The sequence below is a fragment of the Crinia signifera genome, chromosome 9 (genome assembly GCF_055691185.1).
Source record: "Crinia signifera chromosome 9, ASM5569118v1, whole genome shotgun sequence".
Taxonomy (NCBI): domain Eukaryota; kingdom Metazoa; phylum Chordata; class Amphibia; order Anura; family Myobatrachidae; genus Crinia; species Crinia signifera.
This window is the reverse complement of record NC_139225.1, coordinates 35944372-35949893: the sequence shown is the minus strand read 5'-3', so window position 1 is coordinate 35949893 and position 5522 is coordinate 35944372. Positions and strand designations below refer to the sequence as shown.

At 45.9% G+C, this 5522-nt stretch overlaps 1 long non-coding RNA gene and 1 pseudogene across 1 annotated transcript; one reads left to right on the top strand and one right to left on the bottom strand.

Moving 5' to 3' along the window:
- Positions 1-1647: 1647 nt before the first annotated feature.
- On the bottom strand, positions 1648-4066 carry LOC146036566 (uncharacterized). The gene is made up of 3 exons (XR_014460857.1): positions 3914-4066; positions 3367-3432; positions 1648-1791 (listed from the first exon to the last, which is right to left on the bottom strand). It is a non-coding gene; the product is annotated as an uncharacterized LOC146036566 (long non-coding RNA).
- Positions 4067-5092: 1026 nt separating this feature from the next.
- Positions 5093-5301, top strand: LOC146039983 (U2 spliceosomal RNA; annotated as a pseudogene).
- The last annotated feature ends 221 nt before the right edge of the window (positions 5302-5522 follow it).

Genomic DNA, 5522 nt, shown 5'->3' with positions numbered 1-5522 from the left:
TGAACGTTTTTGGCTTCAAATAGAGGGTGTCTATTTATTCATTGATTCTAGTATGTACCTGCCCCTTGTTGCAATGTGCCACGTAGCACCCTTAGGCATATCTGTCTTATATTATAAGTATGACTGCAGCCTCTGCTGCCGTACTACCTGCTGTAGCATCCCGATGAAGGGATCTTAAAACAACCCGTTACTCCACCAGCCTACCCTAGATGCCCATCCATCAGGTTCCGTTCAGCAGTTGGACTCCGTACCTCCCTGTATCTGTCAATCACACCACTAAGGTGCTACTGCACAAACCGCAGCATCACCTTTTTACACAGCATCAGCGGGTCTGATGCGTTTTCAAATCTGTAACTTAAATGTACAGTCTTATCATGCACATTGATCACTTGCTTTTCATACTATGTACACTGTATTTATGTTTGTATTTTTTATTAACAGTGCCTCAGTGAAGGGAAAGGTGAGCCCGGCGTATCCTGTCCCCGCAGCGTCTCCCGGTATCCTGGCAACAAGCCAGAGAGACGCGCCTATCAGACGCGTCATGACACGTCAGACCAATACACACTCTCCACCTTCTGGAGCTCACCGGAAGTCACCGCAGACGCCGGGCAGCCTGAATCTCGCTGAGGCATCGTGAGTATACACTAATATATATATATATTGCGTTTAGCACCTGTTTCTTTAACAATAAAAATGTCATAAACCAGCATGTTATTTTTTGTGTGTAAACACTAAATTTTGTGGTGGTATCATCTGCTAGGGGGCATCAAAAAATTTTTTGCCTAGGGCACCAAATTGGATAAGGCCGGCTCTGATATAGGGGTAGATTTATTAAGCTTGGGGAAGTGCTAAAGTGTCTGGTCTTGATCACCGGCCAATCAGCTCCTACCTGTCATTTTTCAAACTAAGCCTGTAACTTCACAATTAAAAGATGATTGGCCGGTGATAAAGTACCAGCCATATTATCACTTCACCGAGCTTAATAAATCTGCCCCATAGTGCATTATCTGCATACATATAGGAATATGCGTCCAAATCTATAACTACCCGAATAAATAATAGTTTTGACACTGTTTACAGCATAAACAAACTTATAAAATGGAGTTAATATACCTTACGTTTTTCCCCAAAACTTTCGTATCCTTTTGCAGGACTGAAATGATGGAAAAAGTCGCATTAAGGCAGTTACAAGAGCCAGACTTACCAGCACCAACTTACTTCTACGGGGGCTTGGGAAATACATGCTCAATTAACACTATTCAGATGAACCTCTTGAAGCCACAAACACAAAAATTGCAACGATGACCATTCCTAGCGTTTACCAGGAGAGCTGTCCTTTGCTACTTATTTAATGCATATAGCTTTACTAAATGCTGCAAGTGACTAATTGCATCGAGCGCAAAATGCAACGCTTAAACCAACCTGTCCTTGCGGGGACCATGCATTAAGCATTGTATTTGTAATGAGATCTTGGCAGTGTTAGTGAATAAGATCACGTTGCTGGATCGCTTTCATTGGGCAGATATATGAAGCCGCCCTGATTTTAGCTTTTTTCTTTAAAAATAAATAAATCCGAAACAAGAACATTATTCCAAATTCAAGACCTGGAGCTCGGTGCACATCTCTAGTTTATTTATACCTACATCAGTCGGAGCAAATGCACATTTCTCTCCAAGAGACTGCGCTACGCTGCTCCCGTCAGTGCTTGGTAAATCAAGGATGACGCACTAACCGCTCCACTGTGGCCCGACCAAGACCCGAGGCTCCCCCAGTGACAATTCCGACCAGGCCCTGGAACAACAGCACTTTCATTGTAGAAAGAATTACAGGAATACAATAAATACATTAAAACAATATATAAATGGCCTAAAGCATAATTCATGAGGATGCAGCTACCAATTTACAGGGACCTTACCGATTGGTTTACTGCACTATGGAGGAAATTACATTTTTGCCGTCTAAATTTTCCTCCATTGATTGCAAGCATAACTGAATCATTTTTTTTTCTCCCCAAGGGGCCAGGACACGGAGTATAGTTTGCTCCCGACACCCGTAAAGCCCAAGGTTCTGATTGGCCCATAGGCCAATCAGTCAAACTAAAAAGATGATCATCGATAGGTAAAACCATCATCCATTGCATAGTATGCCACCATCAATGGCTGTTTGCACTATTGCAGCGATGGCCATCCCTACTGATGTCCGTGTCAGTCCTGGGTTCTAGGGCCCGTTGCTTAAGAAGCTGCTTGGAGATTGCATAGGACATGAATCAGATTTAAAGACGAGTCACAGGGAGCTAAAAGGAGGAATTGCTCAGGTGTCCTGCGGTTATACTGTCCACACTAGCTCCTTAGGAGAACATAATGACAGGTAAGCAGTGACGGTTATGGTGTTCACATTAGGGCATTTTTAACTCTACACCCTGGTAGGGGTGCCGGACGGGGTCAAAACACCGAAAGCCGGGTTCCCGATGGCTGTCAGCTATTTTCCCTCGTGGGGGTCCACGACCCCCATAGAGGGTGACTAGAATGCGTAGAGAGCCACCGTGCACGCAGCTAGCTCGCAAGGGGCTTAGTTGCGTTCACCTATATCACACCCCCCTGGTAGAAAGTCTGTTCTGTGGAAGCAGAGGAGACTAGCACAGATTGTATTGTTTTCATCTGGGGCACAATGTGTTTACATTTTGTGTTCCATGGGAGACATTGGGGAACAATGATCATTTTTTTTTTTATGTAGGTACCAATGTGATATTAGTTTTCATGTGCGGGCCAATGTATTTATATTTGATACCTGTGAGGACTGTGTGATTATTATTTTTCATATGGGGACCAATGGGTTTGTTTATTTATCCTGTGGGGAGCCAATGTGTTTTTGCAGGTGGGGGTCTGATTGTGTACCTTGGTAAATTTTAAATTCTTCTTTGGTGTGCAGAGTTAAAAAATCACTGCTATACAGACTTCAAACAGGTTAATGGTTAACAATCGATGGTCACCCTTGGTGCAGCTGGTGATCATCGATGGTTGTTGTGGAAGCATATCGACGGCTGGGTCCTGGTGCCCAGCTGTATACAAAGGCAGCGTGGGAGAGGGAGCCCCAGATATAACCAATGCTGCTGATTGGTGACTGTGCAGTCACCAGACACCCTGCTATGATACAGTCACCACCAGTCTGCCACTGGAGGGAATCTGCAGGAAGACTCCCCCCCCCCCCACACACACACACACACACACACTGCCAGCCATTGGGCAGAAGCTTGGATGAAAGAGTGAATGGTGCAGGGGGCTACTTGCTTTTCCGTGGGACCTGCAGCACATTCTGTATATACCTCCCACGGTACTGGTCACATGGTCCTCTTCCCTAGCCACTCACCTTCAGGCTTCTCAAGTTCGCCATGTTTCCACAAGGAGATCCCTGACAGATGAACCAGCAGCCAATCTATTGCATAGAAGATAAGAAGTTAGCTAATCAGAGAAAAGCAAACATCATTTTAAGCTAACTTTAAAACTAATGAAAACAATTATTACATCTGCAGTTATCCAAAAGCTAAATGGCTGGGTGAAAAAAGCAATGCAGCGCAGTCTTAAAGGGACCATCACTGCTTGCCAGTAGTATGAAAGGTATTGTGCTGACACAATCACACACCAGGACTATGCACGGTTTGTGTACAGAATGCCAGACCCTGATACAGACTGGGACTCTCGTACAGAACAGCAGCACTTCCAGTAAACCCTCCCCAAGTAGAAAAGCAGCACTTCCAGTCCCCCCTCCAGAAGACCAGCAGTACTTCAGTAACCAAACCCCCCAGGCCTGTTATTACATCTTATTTGTAGCATGATTATACAAGTGTACACAAAAGACCCCCACCCCCTTCCACATAGTAACCTGCTAGGAGTTAAATGTCCTCCCCCCTGCTTACCTCCCCATGAGCCTGATATTCTGAAAGCCTCTTTCATCCAAGGTACTGGGACCCACATCACTGGAGCAGCGGCAGGAGCAGACACTCTGACCCTACTTCCGCAGGAGCAGCGAGATGACCGGGAGCGGAGCTCAGTGTACTGTATGCACGGATTACACAGTCGTTCCGGGTGTAGTTCCAGCAGCTGCCAATAGGTGGCGATGGTGCAGCACAGAGCGGATGACGTCACTGCAGTAGAGCTACAAGTTACACAGAGAGGCTCTTCTGGCTGGTTGGCACAGTGGCGCGTGTCTATTAGTCCAAGCTACGGGGAGCCACAGGTTGCAGGTTCGAGTCCCGAGACCCAGCACGTGGCAAGGGAGGGACACATCGAAACAACCTGATTTTTATTTTTATATATTGATAATATTATCTATACATTTATTTTCAGCGGGAAATATTCTGTATAGATAATTTTATCTATATACCCGAGAAGAATAAGTGGGGGAAGGACAGAGGCTGGTGGTGGCATTTGTGTAATACAATTGTTTAACATATAAATAGTATTAATTATCATAAAACTGATTGTTACATAACTAATACACCAGAGAAATAGTGTAATATAAAGAAGTGTGTAAAGAGAAAATTGACCTGAAATGTGTCATTATTATATTTTATTTGGTGCGCCATGTCACTACGTCATTGTGTTTTATGTATACAGTCGCCATCTTGGACTACACTTAGTATCCGGCTTCCTGTGTGTCTGCGCCATCTGTCTGCATACCTCCCAACTTCTGTGATGATGAAATAGGGACACTCGCGCGGCGAAGCCGAAAAGGGGGCAGGGCGTATGCAAATGAGGGTGCGGCTTATGCTAATTAGCCGCAACCTCATTTTCATACGAGAATAGACGCTGTGCGTGTGCGCACAGCGTCTATTCTATTAGATTGCCACCCCCCGCAGTGGGACAATGACTGCCGCGGGTGGGACAGCGGGACAGGACCCGAAAATCGGGACTGTCCCACTGTAATCGTGACAGTTGGGAGGAATGTGTCTGTGTTATTGTTTTCTCCGTATCCGTATCAGCTGCCATCTTGTATCTCACTCAGTATACAGTATCCAGCTTCCTGTGTGTCCGCACCGTCTGTCTGTGTTATTGTGTTCTCTGTATACAGTCGCGATCTTGTATCTCACTCATTATACGCTTCTCGGCCTTTTGGCTAAGATCAAGTGTAGTATCTGTTCTTATCAGTTGGGTATGGACTGGCCTCTGGCAGAGAATAGAGAAAGGTGAGACTGAGTAGCTGCTCTGATGGGCGGAGGGTGTGGGACCCCTCTGTTTTTTCCCGGGAGTAGTGAAAAGTCTCACTAAGTATCTTCACCTCTGCCAGTGGTAGGAGGCTCCGTAAACCCACTGGTAGGAGGGGGGGAGAAACACTGGGCTTAGTAGTTTGACTCTCTTGACGGGGTTCGTAGCCCCCGAAGGATGAGACAGCGAAAGGCTCAGTCTAGTATCCATTCCCAGGGAGCGGAGAAAGGCTGGGACTGAGTAGATGGCTCCTGTTCCAGAGGTTCGTAGCCTCTGATGGGGAGACCGCGAAAAGCTCAGCCGAGTATCTTAACCCTGGGA